This window comes from Trichomycterus rosablanca, chromosome 4, assembly GCF_030014385.1.
Source record: "Trichomycterus rosablanca isolate fTriRos1 chromosome 4, fTriRos1.hap1, whole genome shotgun sequence".
In the NCBI taxonomy this organism is placed as follows: domain Eukaryota; kingdom Metazoa; phylum Chordata; class Actinopteri; order Siluriformes; family Trichomycteridae; genus Trichomycterus; species Trichomycterus rosablanca.
The window spans coordinates 2662230-2683337 of NC_085991.1; the positions used below are offsets into that span (position 1 = coordinate 2662230).

At 40.3% G+C, this 21108-nt stretch overlaps 1 protein-coding gene and 1 long non-coding RNA gene across 5 annotated transcripts in view; one reads left to right on the forward strand and one right to left on the reverse strand.

Annotated features, from left to right (window-relative positions):
* Positions 1-21108, forward strand: part of epha4b (eph receptor A4b) — an 87783-nt gene that overhangs the window by 29626 nt on the left and 37049 nt on the right. The gene's annotated exons all lie outside the window — the stretch shown is intronic.
* Positions 12483-20876, reverse strand: LOC134312115 (uncharacterized). Of its 3 annotated transcripts, none has more exons than XR_010011501.1 (6): positions 20859-20876; positions 19498-19535; positions 19269-19371; positions 19047-19163; positions 18450-18557; positions 12483-12740 (listed from the first exon to the last, which is right to left on the reverse strand). It is a non-coding gene; the product is annotated as an uncharacterized LOC134312115 (long non-coding RNA). The 3 variants fall into 3 exon arrangements; XR_010011499.1 differs by lacking the exon at positions 20859-20876 and adding an exon at positions 20220-20289; XR_010011500.1 differs by lacking the exon at positions 20859-20876 and adding an exon at positions 20049-20067.

Below are 21108 nucleotides of genomic sequence, written 5' to 3' on the forward strand. Positions count from 1 at the left end.
CGTTTGCTTTCTTCAGTCTATTTTAATTTCTTTGGGGAAATCTTGTCAATTTTAGCATCACCCCCCCCCCCCCCCTCCCTTCTTGACCCCCCTTAACCAAATCTGGCAAGTCGTATTTCGGCAGGTTCGTACGTGAGTCTCATCGGGTCGCTTTTAACTTAGTGACATGAAGGATGTTTGAAGGTCAAGTGCTCCCCGGGCGAGTGTTTTATTCAAGAGCCGCACTCGCGCCCGCTCTCACGGCTCGGTCGGAGCAGGAGGGCACTCCGGGCCAGATGTTTCGGTTTGGGTGGGGATGGGGGGGTTCTTTTCTCCGGATAAATAAAATCTGAACAAGCTTACGGCTTATGGAATATCAATCTACTCGCTTCCATCCACCAAGCTGTTCCTCATTTTCCCTCTTCGTCCTTCTCACCGGTTCATTTCCCCAAACGCCAAAAGGATCATTTTTACTTCAGACCCCTGAAGACGGGAAAAGAAATGAAAACAAGGCCAGCGATCGTGCCTGAGAGTAAACCAACGTTCTGTTGAAACACCTCGCGCCAAAATGTAGGTCCTGCGCTCCCGAAGGACGGCGAGGCGACTCTGAGAGGGGTTTATTACGCACCTTATTAAAATCGGACGCAGCCGGAGTAAAAAAAGAAAATGACGTGATTTAATGAGCGGCTGCTGATAAGAAAGAGCGAAGAAAGACGGGAAAAGCAAGATCGTCAGAGGACGCTGTACAGAGCAATATAGCTTGTCACTTGAGTAATATCTTACCTTGTGTAGAACCGAATGTCCTCATCAGACCCTGCACATCGCTGTAGACCACATCAGTTTTGTAATTTTGTCTTCTCCAAATGTTGTCGTAGCTTTTGTACATCCTTCCTAAGCTCCTTGTTCTTGATTAGCATCCAAATCCAGAGCTGCAGCGTTTGGAAATGAACAATACACATGGCAAGTAGATAGATAGATAGATAGATAGATAGATAGATAGATAGATAGATAGATAGATAGATAGATAGATAGATAGATAGATAGATAGATAGATAGATAGATAGATAGATAGATAGATAGATAGATAGATAGATAGATAGATAGATAGATAGATAGATCATCATCACTCCCTGTAGAACATTTAAATTGTGTGTTTAATAGATTGTATGTTAATATCAGAGGGTACATGGATGACATAAAAACACTACAGCGTATAAATCTGCATCTCTCCATCACATCTACCGCCCCAACATCTGTGGCACGATGGCTTCCAGATGTGGCCAGCTGTTGTGTCACTATCGACCTCTGTGTTAAAACAGTGGTGCTTATAAAAGACCTGAATGACATCAATCACGTCGAGATTTTTGGCCTAGAGCATTCTTTGCATCCAGAATTCCAGTGACGCGCCTTTCGCCTATGACTTGTTCATCTTGAAGGTTTGGGTCGGCACCTTGAGGTATTAAGTAAGGTATAATGTGAGGTGTTAATTAAGGTATTAATTGAGACAATAGGTGAGGTACTAATTGAGGTATTAAATGAGGTATTAATTGAGGTATAATGTGAGGTGTTAATTAAGGTATTAATTGAGACAATAGGTGAGGTATTAATTGAGGTATTAACTGAGGTATTAATTGAGGTATAATGTGAGGTGTTAATTAAGGTATTAATTGAGACAATAGGTGAGGTATTAATTGAGGTATTAACTGAGGTATTTATTGAGGCATTAACTGAGGTATTAATTGAGGTATAATGTGAGGTGTTAATTAAGGTATTAATTGAGACAATAGGTGAGGTATTAATTGAGGTATTAACTGAGGTATTAATTGAGGTATAATGTGAGGTGTTAATTAAGGTATTAATTGAGACAATAGGTGAGGTATTAATTGAGGTATTAACTGAGGTATTAACTGAGGTATAATGTGAGGTGTTAATTAAGGTATTAATTGAGACAATAGGTGAGGTATTAATTGAGGTATTAACTGAGGTATTAATTGAGGTATAATGTGAGGTGTTAATTAAGGTATTAATTGAGACAATAGGTGAGGTATTAATTGAGGTATTAACTGAGGTATTAATTGAGGTATAATGTGAGGTGTTAATTAAGGTATTAATTGAGACAATAGGTGAGGTATTAATTGAGGTATTAACTGAGGTATTAATTGAGGTATAATGTGAGGTGTTAATTAAGGTATTAATTGAGACAATAGGTGAGGTACTAATTGAGGTATTAACTGAGGTATTAACTGAGGTATAATGTGAGGTGTTAATTAAGGTATTAATTGAGACAATAGATGAGGTACTAATTGAGGTATTAACTGAGGTATTAATTGAGGTATAATGTGAGGTGTTAATTAAGGTATTAATTGAGACAATAGATGAGGTACTAATTGAGGTATTAACTGAGGTATTTATTGAGGCATTAACTGAGGTATTAACTGAGGTATAATGTGAGTTGTTAATTAAGGTATTAATTGAGACAATAGGTGAGGTACTAATTGAGGCATTAACTGAGGTATTAATTGAGGTATAATGTGAGGTGTTAATTAAGGTATTAATTGAGACAATAGATGAGGTACTAATTGAGGCATTAACTGAGGTATTAATTGAGGTATAATGTGAGGTGTTAATTAAGGTATTAATTGAGACAATAGGTGAGGTATTAATTGAGGTATTAACTGAGGTATTAATTGAGGTATAATGTGAGGTGTTAATTAAGGTATTAATTGAGACAATAGGCGAGGTACTAATTGAGGCTTATAAAACGGATAGTTCTGGTCCTAAAATCTGATTGGCTGAGCCGCGTTCGAAGCCGTTGTAAAATCCCCGATAAACGCACACCTAGGACCACCTCACATCATTCCATATTAATACACCACTGAATAGAAAAAGTTAATGTTATTTTCGCCCTCATGTTGCCTAGCAACACTGTTAATCGAACTATTTTGCCTCGCGGAAGAATGCTTTATTGTAAGTTTATACATAATAAATACATTTATGAATTAAACATTGTTGTATTTAGTATATTTTATGTTGACCGCCGTTTTATAAAAGCAATAAGCCACTCGAGACCGTGCGTTACTGCTATGATTTTAGCACGGGGAAAGAAGTTTTAGGCACTCTGCTTCGCGTCATGCCAAAAACGTCTTCCCGTGCTAAAATCACAGTAATGCACGGCCTCTCGTGGCTTATTGCTTTAATTATCTGAGGTGTTTTTTGAGGTATAATGTGAGGTGTTAATTAAGGTATTAATTGAGACAACAGGTGAGATACTAATTGAGGTATTAACTGAGGTATTAACTGAGGTATTACTGAGTCATTAATAACGGTATTAATTAGAGTTTGCTAGCTATCAGATAACCGGCGTGTGTTTCAGAGAGGAGAGGTGACCAGCCGACGCCCGTCACAGCCTGGTCTGTTCCCACTGCTTTAACGGAACTGATTTTGGAGACCGGGGAACCGTCCTTGTCCTTCCTATTTCTTCCAATCTGGTCATATCCAATTCCCTAGCACATGCCCCCCGACACGTGTTTCATATTATTATTCACCGTCTCTGTGCAGTACCATCGACCTGCCAGTAGAGGCCCCTCGGCACACCCTCGGCACACCCTCCCTCAGACACAGCCGATCAGTTTTGATTTTGAAGCCAAGCTAATGCTAATGTTACAATTGTTTGCAAGTTGTCTTGCTTTTTAAATCCAACTCGTATCCACGCAGCACTGATGAGCTAGTTCATTAGCACCCAATAGCACATTAGCAGATTGACTGCGGCTCTAGTAAAGTCGCTTGCTGGAACTGAATCTGGACGCTAATTTTTAACTTTTTTAATGGAACTTTAGCTGCCTATTAAAATCCGACAAGACGGAGACCCTAAAAAAATGCGATCCCCTCGGAGAATCTCCGCCTCGGTGGGGTTTAATGGGATGTAAAGGAGGAAATGTGAAAATGGAAACGCTACGAGGATCAAATGATCCGTTCTCGTGGATTTTTTTATTTTATTTCGGGCTTAATTTATAGCCTCCCCATTAATATCAGCTTAAAATTCTCATTTTATTTATGGCTGGAAGTTTGCGGACACATAAATACGAGCTGGTTGGAGAATGCTATAGCATTCTGTCTGTGTAGAATGGCCAGGGCATTTCGGTACTCGATACGCACATGCTAATAAAGCTAACCTTGATCAGATCCACATGGCAGGACGCGTGTTTTCTCTTTATTAATAAAAACCTCTCCGCAGAGTGACGGCGGCCGTAATGCGACTCAACGTGCCCGCGAGCGTTAGCGCCAGGCACGCTAACTAAGCTAATTAATGCCGGCTGTGTTTGGACTTGTCGTGTGTGCGTATGGAAATGGTTAGCGCTTTATTTCCTGTCTGGAAAAAGATAAACAATGCATGGCCGAAAGTTTGTGGACACCCAGTACTTGAGCATCTTATTCTGTAGCATTTGAAGAGCATGTGTTAGTCGTGTATGCAGTGGGTGTAGTGTTTGTAGCATGTGTGTAGCATGTCCAGTAGTACATGTGGTGTGTGTGATCTCTGCAGAGTAAGTGTGTGTGTGTGTGTTTATATGTGTGTGTTTGTGTGTGTGTGTGTGTTTTGTCAGACAGACGTGGCACCAGCTAAACATGACCTTCAGGGTCGGAGGTGATGAGCTCTGACCTCCAGACGTCACTGCAGACGATTAGAGCTGGATTAGGGAGATAATCGCCGCGTCCAGGCGTCACTGTTATTTCGGGGGCTAAAAAAAGCTTCATTTAACAGATCAGAGCACGAGGGAGGGGGGGGGGGGGGGGGTGTAGGGGCGGCGATCCCTCACCCATTTATAATGATTCACCCCCCAAAACGGCATCATTATTCTGTCCAAACATTCATTTCCCACAATCCTTTTCACTTTGTTCTCCTGTGATGGCTTATTTTTCTTCGCTGGTGAGAAATATTTATTCTGTGAGCCGAAAGTATTCGGACGCCTGACCGTGAGCTGGTTGTCGCACAGTTTCAAAAACAAACATCGTCTGTGAGAAGCCTTCTAACGAGATTTTAAAGTACGTCTGTGGGAATTTGTAGCTGATTGGTCAGGAAAGTATGGCGTCAAAATAGGGCCAAAAGTATTAAGAAGAAAAGCAGATTCTGAGAACCAAAAACTATTTTACATTTATAAATAGTCAGTTTTTCACTTTTGGTTGCGCTTTTTCTCAATCACGCTTCTCTCGGTCTCGCTAGTTTGAAAAGTTTCTCGCTTCCGCTTTTTTTTTATACCTCGCTCAGTTACGCTTCTCTCAGTCTTTCTCTCAGCTCAAAATTCTTCTCGAGTTAGAGTTCTGGCCCTGTTTTTACAGGTGGGCGGGATCTTGTCACTCATTGGCTGCTGGAAATAAGCCATGCCAGAACCCTATTTTGACAGGTGGGTGGGATCTCGTCACTCATTGGCTGCTGGAGATAAGACCCGCTTACCGAGTACATCATACAGAAATCTTTCATCTCCCTAATCCAGCCTGAAATAGTTCCAACTCCTCTGAAGGAGATGAGGTTTCTGAATTTTTATTTAGTAAGCAGAAGTTACAAAGAAAAGGGTTTTGGCAACTTTGTGATCTTGCAGACTTTAGAGGCAACTGTAAATCGTCGCTTGCCAGCTACTCTCTGCCTCTGGAAGAGAGATGGAAATGACCTACACGAAAAAGGGGACCAATAAGGAATGTTATAAAACCAAAAATGTATATGAAGTTTTTGCTTTGGAATAACATAGACACTATGTAGTCTGGCAAGATTTAAGGTACTCAGGGTTTATCTCCAGCAGCCAATGAGTGACAAGATCCCGCCCACCAGTAAAAACAGGGCCAGAACTCTAACTCAAGAAGAATTTTGAGCTGAGAGAAAGACTGAGAGAAGCGTGACTGAGAAAAAGTGCAGCCAAAAGTGAAAAACTGACTATTTATAAATGTAAAATAGTTTTTGGTTCTCAAAATCTGCTTTTTGAGTATCAGAATCTGATGCAGACCCCGTCTGAAGGGTTTTGAAGTTGTTTCTGTTCTTTTTGGTTCACCTCCTGATCCCCGGACTGAATGGTGTGTGTTCTGGAGCGTAACGTTTTTATCTGAGGTGATGGAGTCGGAGATGAAGAGCTTTTCTCTCTCTCTCTCTCTCTCTCTCTCTCTCTCTCTCTCTCTCTCTCTCTCTCTCTCTCTCGGAGGGATTTACTGGTTTTACTGGAGTTAAACCCCTGGTTTAGGCTCCTGCCATGAGAAACAGCATCGGATCGAGACTCCATCCAGCTCACAACTGAACGCTGTGTAGAATAAAATAGAATAGAAATAAAAATATAATATTAATGGAATAGCAGTAAAATAGAAATATAATAGTAATATAATAGAAATATAGTAGTAATAGAATAGAAATATAATATAAGTAGAATAGTAATATAATAGTGATAGAATAGAAATAGAATAGTAATAGAATAGAAGTAGAATAGTAATAGAATAGAAAAACAACAGAAATAGAATTGTAATAGAGTAGTAATAGAATAGAAATAGATGAGCGATAGAATAGTAATATAATAGAAATAAAATAGAAATTGTAATAGTATAGTAATAGAATGGAAATAGAATTGTAGTAGAATAGTCATATAACAGAATAGAAATAGAATAGTAATAGATTATAAATAGAATAAAAATAGAATAGTAATAGAATAGACATATAATAGTAACAATAGAAATATAATTGTAATAGAATAGAAATAGAATAGTAATAGAATAGAAATAGAAAAGAAGCAGAACAGAAATAGAATAGTAATATAATAGAAATAGTTGTAGTAGAATAGCAATAGAATAGAAATATAATAAAAACAGAATAGTAATAGAATAGAAACAGAATAGAAATAGAATTGTAATAGAATAGAAATATAATTGTAGTAGAATTGTACAGGGTCAGACGTTGTACGGCCCCCCTGGAGCAGACAGGGTTAAGGGCCTCGCTCAAGGGCCCAACAGTGGCTGAATGGCAGAGCCGGGATTCAAACTTTTCCCAAAAGAGTTGCTAGCCCAAAGCTCCACCCACGAGACTACCGAGCTCAGGGTCAGGTGATGCCGAAGCTGTGGTCACACACTTTTGACCACTATACCACTAGAGAAGATTATGGAGTGTGATTGTGCCCCTTTGGTTCGGCGCTCTGGTAAATAAGGACGGACTCGCAGTCGACGTTCCGATTCATCCCAAATGTGTTCACGGTGGTCAAAACATGCCTTTGTGAATGAGTGACTAAGAAAACAGGCCTGCACTTGATAAATAGGAGGGTGTCTGTATACTTTTGGTGTGTGTGTGTGTGTGTGTGTGTGTGAGAGAGAGTGTGTGTGTGTGTGTGTGTGTGTGTGTGTGTGAGGCCTTCATCAGGTCTTATCACACACAGTGCAGAAAGCAACCTGCCCCCGGCGATCATCTACCACTGTGTTGGACTCCGTGTGTGTGTGTGTGTGAGTGTGTGTGTGTGTGTGAGTGTGTGTGTGTGATGATGTCATCCTCAGGGTGTAATTCACAGTAATCCCGTGTGTGATTCTTACTTTCCCAGCCTGCGGTAACAGAAGGGCTCTGAGACACGCTCGCTTCCCCCTCCCCTCCGTCTCCCGCCCCCGCGCTCGTCCTCTTTTTTTCAGAGGCGTGTGTTTTTTCGGCGGGGGAGCAGGTGTCACCCTGGCGATTACAATCCACGCCGATTTCACACTTGTTAGCAGCGACGCGTCCCCGCGGTTATACTATTCATGCTAGATGAATAACACTTCCTGAGTCAGGAAGATGGAGTACACCAAGAGAACGGTACCGGCCTAAATGCTTGACCCATACAGAAGCACAAGTTCCTTTAGCACAGGTTCTTGCAGACGTTATAAATTCAGGGTCTGAAGATACGAAAAAAAGAGGACGGATGCATGTGTGGCGTACACCAAGAGAACGGTCCCGGCTTCCTGCAAGATTTGGGAGTGTGTCTGTGGGAATTTGTGCCATTTCAGTCCAAATGGCAGCTGACGTTGGACGAAGAGACCTGGCTAGCGGTCGCCATTCCAATTACTTCCACACGTGTTTAATGGGGTTAAGATCAGGCCTTACAGCAAACTGGTCAAATGTACATGTGGAGTACACCAAGAGAACGGTACAGGCCTTAATGCTTGACCCATACAGTAGCACAATTTCCTTTAGCACAAGTTCTTGTAAACCAGTATGTGTTATGTGCTGCAAATGAACACGTTATAAATTAGGGTCTTAAAATGCGGAGAAAGTGGACGGATGCATGTGTGGAGTACACCAAGAGAACGGTACCGGCCTAAATGCTTGACCCATACAGTACGAGGCTTCCTGCAAGATTTGGGAGTGTGTCTGTGGGAATTTGTGATGTTGGAAAAATTTTAAAATCAGATCAGGCCTTACAGCAAACTGGTCAAATGTACATGTAGAGTACACCAAGAGAACGGTACAGGCCTAAATGCTTGACCCATACAGTTTAAGTCGACCAGTATGCATTATGTGCCAAAAGTATGTGGACACCTGATCTGCTTTAACACTAAAGAGTTAATGTGAAGTTTTTCTTCTATTTCCAGTTCCGATGGCCTTTACTCGGGATTTTGGAGTGTGTCTGTGGGAATTCGTTCAGCCGACTTTGGACGGCCGATACTTTTTTCCATATACTAGATATTTTATGTTTTTATTTTTATGTGACGGTTCTTGTTTATTTTAATAACACAGATTTAATCTGAGAATTTATTCAGCGATCGCTTTCAGCGCCGCGCCAAGCTAACCAGCGTCACGGCTAAAAGCTATCGATTAGCATAAACAACAGCGCAGGAGCAGAAAACGCTGTAAATATTTAATCTGACGAGGTTCCCCCGAGCGCTGCGAGGACTCGGAGTTCGACTTTAAGTGCTCGTCCGGTCCCGACTCTTTCAGCGCCGCGGACTTTAAAAGATGCTAATTAGCTAGATTCATTCTCTGCGTCCTCACAGAAAGTCTCTCGGCTAAAGGAGAAGCGACGTTTTAGCTTCTCTGAGGCTCCGCCGTGCATCTGGTGGAGCAGGTTTCCCTGAGGGATGCTAACTGTTCCTGAGGCTAATCAACACACACACACACTCACACACACACACACACACACACACACTCACACACACACACTCACACACACACACACTCACACTCACACACACACTCACACACACACTCACACACACACACACACACACTCACACACACACTCACACTCACACACACACTCACACACACACACATACGCGTTTTCATGTCAGATGGGGACCAATGTTATGAACATCACTTGCGGGGACCACCCTTTCTACAGCCTCTAGAGGGCTGAAAAAAATCAGGCACACTAAACAGATTTTTCTTAGCTCATACACGCGTTCAAACATCAGAATTTAAGAAGTCATGTCAGGACCGTGTTTAGTGGGGACTTAGAAAAATCTTATAAATATGACTAATGGGGACCTCATTTACATAATATTAGCATAAAACACACAAATGCCAATGTGATTAGTGGGGACCTTGCAAGAACATTGAGTTAATTACAATTCATTTATATTACCATTAAAGGGCATGTAATTATTTCAAGCTAATCTACAGATTATCTTACTTTTAAACAAAAAGGTTTAATATACATCTATGTAAAATCAAAAGATGCAGTAATAGTCCATAAATCACATTAAAATGTTTAAATTTAGCTTAGCTTACTTGTTCATAGATTATGTAGTCTTTGCATAGAACATCTAGTGATGTGCATGTAGTCATCTCGACAACATAGCAAGATTTATGTTTGACATTTCTAGATTTACAGCCAATATCAGTGTAATTAAAAAAAAATATTAATAGATGAAGTTAAAGTCTATCTCTACTCATGTACAGTGGATTGGAAGAGTAGTAAATTATTGTCTGGATACTTTTTTAACTCAAATCAAACTATTTTATTTTTCACTGTTTAAGTGTTTCTTTCTTTAATTCTTTGTCATGAATTTTTTTGTACCACAGTGAACCACCCAGAATCAGCTACTACTCAATCACTGGACAATTATTACCACTAAAATAATGCTACTTATAAAACTATACAGGCATTAAAGACATTTAAATTGCAAAACTCAAGATTTAATTTTTAACATGCTTTCACCCTGTTCTTCAATGGTCAGTACCTCCACAGAGCAGGTATTATTTAGGCGGTGGATGATTCTCAGCACTGCAGTGACACTGACATGGTGGTGTTGTGTTAGTGTGTGTTGTGCTGGTATGAGTGGATCAGACACAGCAGTGCTGCTGGAGTTTTTAAATACCGTGTCCACTCACTGTCCACTCTATTAGACACTCCTACCTAGTTGGTCCACCTTGTAGATGTAAAGTCAGAGACGATCGCTCATCTATTGCTGCTGTTTGAGTCGGTCATCTTCTAGACCTTCATCAGTGGTCACAGGACGCTGCCCACGGGGGCTTTTGGCTGGATATTTTAGGTTGGTGGACTCTTCTCAGTCCAGCAGTGACAGTGCGGTGTTTAAAACTCCAGCAGCGCTGCTGTGTCTGATCCACTCATACCAGCACAACACACACTAACACACCACCACCATGTCAGTGTCACTGCAGTGCTGAGAATCATCCACCACCCAAATAATACCTGCTCTGTGGTGGTCCTGTGGGGGTCCTGACCATTGAAGAACAGAGTGAAAGCAGGTTAAAAAGTAAGTAGAGAAACGGATGGACTACAGTCAGTAATTGTAGAACTACAAAGTGCTTCTACAGTGGGGGAAATAAGTATTTGATCCCCTGCTGATTTTGTAAGTTTACCCCCTTACAAAGATTTGAACAGTCTATATTTTTTATGGAAGGTTTATTTTAACAGAGAGAGACAGAATATCAACAAAAAATACAGAAAAAAAACATTAAATAAAAGTTATAAATTAATTTGTATTTAATTAAGTGAAATAAGTGTTTGATCCCCTACCAACCAGCAAGAATTCTGACCCCCACAGACCGGTTATGTGCCCATGAGGCACACAAATTAGTCCTGTCCCTGTATAAGACTCCTGTCACAGAATCAGTTTCTTCTGTTCAAATCTCTCCACCACCATGGGCAAGACCAAAGAGCTATCAAAGGACGTCAGGGACAAGATTGTAGACCTGCACAAGGCTGGAATGGGCTACAAGACCATCAGCAAGAAGCTTGGTGAGAAAGAGACCACTGTTGGTGCGATAATTTGAAAATGGAAGAAATACAAGATCACAGTCAATCGCCCTCGCTCTGGAGCTCCATGCAAGATCTCACCTGGTGGGGTAAGAATGATTCTGAGAAAGGTGAGGTCAGTCCAGAATTACATGGGAGGAGCTTGTCAATGATCTCAAGGGAGCTGGGAGCACAGTCACCAAGAAAACCATTAGTAACACACTTCGCCGTAATGGATTGAGATCCTGCAGTGCCCGCAAAGTCCCTCTGCTCAAGAAGGCTCATGTACAGGTCCGTCTGAAGTTTGCCAATGAACACCTGAATGATTCAGAGAAAGCTTGGGAGAATGTGATATGGTCAGATGAGACCAAAATTGAGCTCTTTGGCATCAACTCCACTCGCCGTGTTTGGAGGCAGAGAAATGCCCGGTGGGGATGGTGTTCTTGGGGTCATATCCAGCATTTCTCTGCTCCCAGCTCCCTTGAGATCATTGACAAGCTCCTCCCGTGTAATTCTGGACTGACCTCACCTTTCTCAGAATCATTCTTACCCCACCAGGTGAGATCTTGCATGGCGCTCCAGAGCGAGGGCGATTGACTGTGATCTTGTATTTCTTCCATTTTCGAATGATCGCACCAACAGTGGTCTCTTTCTCACCAAGCTTCTTGCTGATGGTCTTGTAGCCCATTCCAGCCGTGTGCAGGTCTACAATCTTGTCCCTGACGTCCTTTGATAGCTCTTTGGTCTTGCCCATGGGGGTCGAGAGATTTGAACAGAAGAAACTGATTCTGTGACAGGAGTCTTTTATATAGGGACAGGACTAATTTGTGCGCCTCATGGGCACATAACCGGTCTGTGGGGGTCAGAATTCTTGCTGGTTGGTAGGGGATCAAATACTTATTTTTTTTTTTTTTTTTGATATTCTGTCTCTCTCTGTTAAAATAAACCTTCCATAAAAATTATAGACTGTTCAAGTCTTTGTAAGGGGGTAAACTTACAAAATCAGCAGGGGATCAAATACTTATTTCCCCCACTGTATATGGTAAGTTTTTCAGGATGAACTCAAGTTCATATGCGTGTGAAGGCAGGCGAGCGAATACTTTTGGCAATATAGTGTATTATTGACAGTTCAAAGAAAATCAATATATTGCAAAATGTTCAAATGCTTTTTAAAAAATAGCAAATAATTCTATTTCTGTTCAGTAGACCTTTATGACGTATGCATGTGTGTGTCTTGCTGAGACATGTGAATGCAAACAAAAACTGCAATATCAGAACATGTGAATGTAAACAAAAACTGCCATACCAGAGACTCAATGATCTTTAAACTATCTGTATTGCAATTTTCTTTTGTAGGCCGTAATACGATTATAAACATAGAATTTCAGATTTTGCCAGTCACGGTTCTTAGGAGCTTCTGGTTCAGCCCTTAAACACTTCTCACAGTCTCGCTGTGCTGGTACGATACAAGATGTGATGAAGCGATTCGTGTGCCATTCCACCGCCTGCACCTCTGTCTGCAGCCAAGGTGTTTTCTTCTTATGGGCAGTTTTACCTTTGCACTGTTTGTCCATTCTGCCATAGACAAAGATTATTAGGATCAAATTCTCATAATAGCTATAAATACACAGATCAGCCATAAAATTAAAACCCGCCTAATATTATGTAAGTCCCACTAGTGACACCTGTATAGCTCTGACCCATCGAAACATAAACTACACAAGACCAATGAGCCTTGGGTGCACATGACCCTGACACCAAGCCTACTGTGGACCATTTTTGGTAGGTACTAACCACTGTTTACTGGGAACAACCCACAAGACCTGCTGTTTTGGAGATGCATCACAGACATCACAATTTGGTCCTTGTCAAAGTCACACAGTTCCTTACTGTTGCCCATTTTTCCTGCTGCCAAAACATCACCTTCGAGAACTGACTTTGACTGCGGCTTAATACATCCCACCACCTTTTTACAAGAGTACAGTAAGAAAGTAAACCCTCGAAATTACTTGATTCTACCATGAACACTCCATGGTCTACCATGGACCAGACTCAAGTACTAACCACTGCATACTGTTACACCCCAAACCTGCTGTTTTGGAGATGCTCTGACCCTGACCATTTTTCCTGCTTTAATTTGTCTGCAATTGTCCTACCTGAGCAGGCTACTGGCTTTAGTGTTTAATGTTTCAAAGTGGGTCTGTTTCTTGTAAGTAAGACTGACACTGTGTTACACTGTTTGATTAGGTTACACCATGAGTTATATTTTTAACAACACTGTGGCTTCCCACACAGAAGTCCCAGTCCCAAGCCCATATGCCCCCTAATAATATTTACATTCTATAAAAACACACTATAATGACGACAATTTATCCCCCTCACTTACAGTCAGTCTGTAGAATACACACAGGCATTAGTTAGCTAAGTAATCAAACAGTACTTAAACCCTTTATTCACTGGGACTTCAACAAAAGCAAGAAAGCAAAAACCAAATACAAAAAGTAAAATAAAATAATATACCATCAGGATCTAGCCCAATTTTATCCAAGTTCTTGCCATGAAACTCAGCTAATCTTCCTTGCTCAAGAGCCATTAGAACTTTGCTGATCTTTTGATATACACTGGATGTCTCTGGCTCAGTGAGTTCCACTGTCTGTGACTCGACATCATCAGACAAAATGACCTCTGACAGGCACAGCTTTCCAAAGGGTTTCAGGGAGAGGAAGAAACAGCTAGATTATATTCTCAACAGAGGAAACTACACTCACAATGCTGCAGTTATGGAGTCAGGACAGGGGAAACTTGTGCCCTTTACACAACCATGTAAAGAAACATTGGGAAATGACTTCACATACTTTTAACAGTATGTGTGAGAGCAGATGCGAGAAATGGGAAGGCTGGTTCACAATGCCAGAAAAGTCACCACCTTAAAAAAAATGGAAGACCTTATGAATCCAAAAAATTACATGGAGAGAGTCAAAGCTGTCAAGTTGACATGTGGGTATGACAGTGAAACAAACAAGTTTTTGACCCCATCATTAGCAAACAAACTTGGAAATATCCTGGTTAAAGTAAGCAAACTTTTAAAAGCTCAAGGTTTCATCTCAAACAACCAACATCTTGTGAAGAATGCCAGTGAGTTTCAAGACATCCATCGGGAAAAGTAGAATGAGCTGATATCAGCCACGGCATTGAAAAACTTTGCTGATCTTGGCGAGCTGTAGGGTCTTCTCAGGCAGTCGATAGAACTCACGATGGATTCTTATGTCATGTCCAAGAAAATTGGCAAGCTGGTCCATTTCTGTGTCTATCATGTTTAGCACAGTTGAAAGGGTTGCAGCATGCTTTCTCAGTTTGGTAGATGTCAGTGGGACTCTTTGCACCACACACCTTTGCAAAGCCACAGAGACGGTCTGATCCTCTGAAATGTGTCATAGCTTCTGGTCTTGCAAACATATAACCATTGTCTATTAACAAGGATCTCTAATGCACAAAACATTTTTGGAGTCAGAAGAATTGGAACTGGGCGACCACGTTTCCCCCCGACGACAATCCTTGAGAAGTGTCTGCAGAGCTTTTTTTCCTCTTCAGACAGTGCCCAGTCCACATCCTCATGGTGATCAGAAGTGTCTCTTGATAAAAATGCAGATAAGAGCATGCTGGCAACTTCTCCTTCCCTGAGAAGAGAATAACCTGAGCCAGGCACACCTTATTCAGCTCCATCCAGGCTTTTGCAGAGGGACTTTCCGAGAGTGAAATGTACCACTCATCTTGTACTTGACTGAGATATGCATGCATTTTTTGGATGTCTTCAGTAAAAGGCATGAGAGTCGGTACGTTCCACTTTGCTTACCTTATGTTCCTCAATGCCGTGGCTGATATTAGCTCATTCTACTTTTCCCGATGGATGTCTTACAACTCACTGGCATTCTTCACAAGATGTTGGTTGTTTGAGATGAAACCTTGAGCTTTTAAAAGTTTGCTTACTTTAATCAGGATATTTCCAAGTTTGTTTGCTAGTGATGGGGTCAAAAACTTGTTTGTTTCACCGTCATACCCACATGTCAACTTGACAGCTTTGACTGTCTCCATGTAATTTTTTGGATTCATAAGATCTTCCATTTTCTTTAAGGTGGTGACTTTTCTGGCATTGTGAACCAGCCTTCCCATTTCTCGCATCTGCTCTCTCACATACTGTTGATTCTTGTCTAATTTCCCCTTTTGTTTAACAAGTGCTGCCCAACATCAAGTTTCCCCTGTCCTGACTCCATAACTGCAGCATTGTGAGCGTAGTGTCCTCTGTTGTGAATATAATCTAGCTGTTTCTTCCTCTCCCTGAAACCCTTTGGAAAGCTTAAGAGCTTTGGCCACATCGGGTTCATTTTCATGCACATGTTCGAGGTGCCTTGCCATCTTGGCATACGGCTTAGAGCAATACAAGCAGTAATGTTTTTTGTTGTACACTCTTCGTCCACCACTTTTTTGACTTGCGCTAACAACTATTAGATCATTTATGTTCTTACTTGAACCAAGTTCTTCTTCTGCTCCAGTGGCTTCAGGTGTAAAGCTGTGCCCGTCAAAGGTCATTTTGTCTGATGTTGTGGAGTCACAGACAGTGGAACTCTCTGAGCCAGAGACATCCAGTGTATTGTGCTTTGTTTTTTGGTTTGGTTTAAGGCTAGTGTCAATGTCACTATCACAAGTCGTATCAGGTATGTAATCATCTGCACTTTCTGATGAAGAATCAAATAGCTCACTGGAATTGTCAAGATTTGTGTCTTTCATTTACAAAACAAGAAATCATAATAAGAAAAACTTTAATACTTAATCCTAAATTTAAAACTTAATTTATCAGTAAATTTACATATACAGTGGGGCCAAAAAGTATTTAGTCAGCCACTGATTGCGCAGGTTCTCCTACTTAGACAAATGAGAGAGGTCTGTAATTTTCATCATAGCTACACTTCAACTATGAGAGACAAAATGAAAAAAAAAATCCAGGAAATCACATTGTAGGATTTTTTAAGAATTTATTTGTAAATTATGGTGGAAAATAAGTATTTGGTCAATAACAAAAGTTCAACTCAATACTTTGTAACATAACCTTTGTTGGCAATGACAGAGGTCAAACGTTTCCTGTAAGTCTTCACCAGGTTTGCACACACTGTAGCTGGTAGTTTGGCCCATTCCTCCATGCAGATCTCCTCTAGAGCAGTGATGTTTTGGGGCTGTCGCTGGGCAACACGGACTCCACACATTTTCTATGGGGTTGAGGTCTGGAGACTGGCTAGGCCACTCCAGGACCTTGAAATGCTTTTTACGGAGCCACTCCTTCGTTGCCCGAGCGGTGTGTTTGGGATCATTGTCATGCTGGAAGACCCAGCCATGTTCCATCTTCAATGCTCTCACTGATGGAAGGAGGTTTTGGCTTAAAATCTCACGATACATGGCCCCGTTCATTCTTCCCTTAACACGGATCAGTCGTCCTGTCCCCTTTGCAGAAAAACAGCCCCAAAGCACGATGTTTCCACCCCCATGCTTCACAGTAGGTATGGTGTTCTTGGGATGCAACTCAGCATTCTTCTTCCTCCAAACACGACGAGTTGAGTTTTTACCAAAAAGTTCCATTTTGGTTTCATCTGACCACATGATATTCTCCCAATCCTCTTCTGGATCATCCATATGCTCTCTGGCAAACTTCAGACGGGTCTGGACATGTACTGGCTTAAGCAGGGGGACACGCCTGGCACTGCAGGATTTGAGTCCCTCTCGGCGTAGTGTGTTACTGATGGTAGCCTTTGTTACTTTGGTCCCAGCTCTCTGCAGGTCATTCATCAGGTCCCTCCGTGTAGTTCTGGGATTTTTGCTCACCGTTCTCATGATCATTTTGACTTCACGGGATCGAGGGAGATTATCAATGGTCTTGTATGTCTTCCATTTTCTTACAGTTGCTCCCACAGTTGATTTATTCACACCAACCTGCTTGCCTATTGTAGATTCACTCTTCCCAGCCTGGTGCAGGTCTACAATTTTCTTCCTGGTGTCCTTCGACAGCTCTTTGGTCTTGGCCATGGTTGAGTTTGGAGTCTGACTGTTTGAGGCTGTGGACAGGTGTCTTTTATACAGATAACGAGGTCAAACAGGTGCCATTAATACAGGTAACGAGTGGAGGACAGAAGAGCTTCTTAAAGAAGAAGTTACAGGTCTGTGAGAGCCAGAAATCTTGCTTGTTTGTTATTGACCAAATACTTATTTTCCACCATAATTTACGAATAAATTCTTTAAAAATCCTACAATGTGATTTCCTGGATTTTTTTTTCTAATTTTGTCTCTCATAGTTGAAGTGTAGCTATGATGAAAATTACAGACCTCTCTCATCTTTCTAAGTAGGAGAACCTGCACAATCAGTGGCTGACTAAATACTTTTTGGCCCCACTGTATGTTTGATGATCTCAAATACACAAGTACTTTTTTGTCATGTTTTTGTATTTTGGGTTTTTAGTTATTTAAAAGAATGTAATAAGTTAATTGTGATGATAATCTAGCAAGAATAATTGTTTATTGTGATGTATCTACAAGGTAAGTTCAAGGGGAACATATAGGGCAGATTTTAACTTTCACAGTGATTTTTTTCTTGGATAATTATCATTTTATTCTGAACACTTACGGCGTCCCCACAACACACCTTCAGTTAGTGTATGAGTAGAAACTGTGTGTAGAAACTGAACTAAACTGGTCCCCACAATGACTATAACATTGTGTGTGTGAAAGGTCCCCACAAGTGACTATTACATTGTGTGTGTGAAAGGTCCCCACAAGTAACTATAACATTGTGCGTGTATGTAACAGGTCCCCACAATGACTGTAACATTGTGTGTGTGTGTGTGTGTGTGAAAGGACCTTTCACACACACAATGTTACCATTCCTTGTGGGGACCTTTCACACACACAATGTTACAGTCATTGTGGGGACCAGTTTAGTTCAGTTTCTACACACAGTTTCTACTCATACACTAACTGAAGGTGTGTTGTGGGGACGTCGTAAGTGTTCAGAATAAAGTGATAATTATACAAGACAAAAATCCCTGTGAAAGTTAAAATCTGCCCTAAATGTTCCACTAGAACTTACCTTGTAGATACATCAAAATAAACAATTATTCTTGCTAGATTTACATCACAATTAACTTATTACATTCTTTTTACTGACTAAAAACCCAAAATACTAAAATATATGACAAAAGAGAGGCTGTAAAACTAAAAGTCAAGTAGTGGACATGCATGTACCTGTTGAGGAGTGCTGTTTGAAACAGAAGCATCATCCATCTGAGTCTTGGACAGGATAGAGGATTGGGAGTCGTCCTCCACCACGGCTCTAGCTGCAATGCTGGGTGTCTGTAAACACAATTTAAAATAACTATATCAAAAAACATGCACCAGACTTTAGAAAATAATTTTATAATAATAAAAAAATTATCTTTTGCCCAGTCAAGCAGTCTGTGTTCACACATATTAAATAAAACAGGCTTTGCGGGGACCTTTCACACACACAATGTTACAGTCATTGTGGGGACCAAGTCAGTTTCTACACACAGTTTGTACTCAGAAACTAACTGAAGGTGTGTTGTGGGGACGCCGTAAGTGTTCAGAATAAAGTGATAATTATACAAGACAAAAATCCCTGTGAAAGTTCAAATCTGCCCTATATGTTCCCCTAGAACCTACCTTGTAGATACATCACAATAAACAATTATTCTTACTAGATTATCATCACAATTAACTTATTACATTCTTTTAATTAATTAAAACCCCAAAATACTAAAATATATGACAAAAGAGAGCCTGTAGTTTTAACTTAAAGTGATGATGTGGATGTGCATGTACCTGTAGAGGAGTGCTGTTTAAAACAGAAGCATCATTCATCTTGGATCTTAGAGTCTTGGACAGGACAGAGGATTGGGAGTCGTCCTCCACCACGGCTCTAGCTGCAATGCTGGGCGTCTGTACAAATTTTAAATATTTATTTTTATTGGGCTCCCTTAAGTAATCACACAAATTAAACACTTTATGACAACTTTTAACAGAATGCCTGACTGGTCAATGTACCTGTTGGTCAGTTTTTTCCGTTGTGCTTCTGCATATGAACTTTTAAATGGCAGGACTTGCTGATATCTTCTACATTTATATCACTGGGTGCTTTTGTAGCCACCTGTAAACATATTTTCATAGATAATTAGACTTAATGCATTTGGTATTTTGGTTCTTTAAGCATTTTAATTTTTATTCTTATCCTGCAATATGAGCCAGTCTGTACACCATGTATTGTGCAACATACTCGTGTTCTCCATGAGCAGTCTTCACATTCATTTCAAACTGCAGAAAAAAACAAAACAATTATTGTACTGGATTAAGTCTAGGTCTTTAAAGTTATTATTATATGCCTTATGCATATAATATGCATATAAAAAGTTTTTTAAAATATGAGGTGCAATTAAGCAACAATGCAAGAAAAAGGGACAAAAACTAAAATTATAATAATATATTATTTATATGTGTTATTTATTAGGGTTTTGCATTAATTATACAGTACAGTACAAATCTGTTTGTATATAGTGTGCATCTGCAGATACACTCTTGTTCAGAGTCTGGCCAAAAAGGTTAAATGTTATCTTAAAGTCCATTCGATCATGTTCATGTTGTTTATTAGGTTTGTGGGTATAAAACTTATCTTTACTTATTAGCGCATCACACTGGACTTAGAGACGCGTCTGCAGACGCGCACCAAACAACCTGTTCTGTAAACTACACCTGAACACACTGAAACGCGCTAGAAACCAACACAATACACACAGATTAGTTTTGTACAAATAAACATAAGCTACTAACACTCGCTGTAGAACACATGTTGTAACGAAATCATTTATAATGTCCTTGTTAAAACGACATACTAAAGTTTTTTTCTCTGCCTGGCAGTAATACGCGTAAGAATGCCTGCTTTCACTTTTCCTGCCCAAACATTTAAGCATTTAATTTCATTTTGTAACAAACTTGCCTTACAGTTAAAGCTCCGAGTTCTACTTCTACCCACAGAACAGAGACTGAAAACCAGGTTCATTAGTGAAGTAATGCTACACCTGTTTCAAATTAAAGGCCCCAATGGAGACTGCAGCCGCACACAGACATTTCAAACTAACAGTTTTCTGTCTTTTTAAGTTACCAAAAATTTGTTGTCATTTTTAAATTTATTTAATGGAAAATTAATATAAATATCTAAATATATCTAAAAACACGCAGTCATTGTTATTTAACCACTGCACTGTCACAGCCCAATTATAAACAAGAAGCTTTATTTGCACTCATTTACACCGATCAGCCATAACATTAAAACCACCTCCTTGTTTCTACACTCACTGTCCATTTTATCAGCTCCACTTACCATATAGAAGCACTTTGTAGTTCTACAATTACTGACTGTAGTTTATCTGTTTCTCTACATGCTTTGTTACCCCCTTTCATGCTGTTCTTTAATACATTTACATGTTCTTTAATAGCAGGACAGGTCAGGTTTTAATGTTATGGCTGGAGAAGGAGAAGAACTGGTATTAAAGAACAAATAACTATTCACTAACAGAACTAATTAACATAATTTGACGGTTGAACAATTGTTATACTGGTTTGACATGCAAATATGCTTACCTTGTGTTTCATTTTTGGTCCTCTATATAAGTTCTTAGCTTCTTAGCTGGTTTCTCCTGCATATAATCTTCTTTTTTTGTCCACTGTGTGAATATCCATCTTTAACACTGAAAATGTCTGAAATCGTTCCTAATGGGGACCAGGAAGTGGGTGGTTCCCAACCTTATTTGGAATCCGTGTGTGTGTGTGATTCCGGCTATAAAAAAAAGGGGGCGCAACTGAGCACAACCCACACACTCACACATTCACC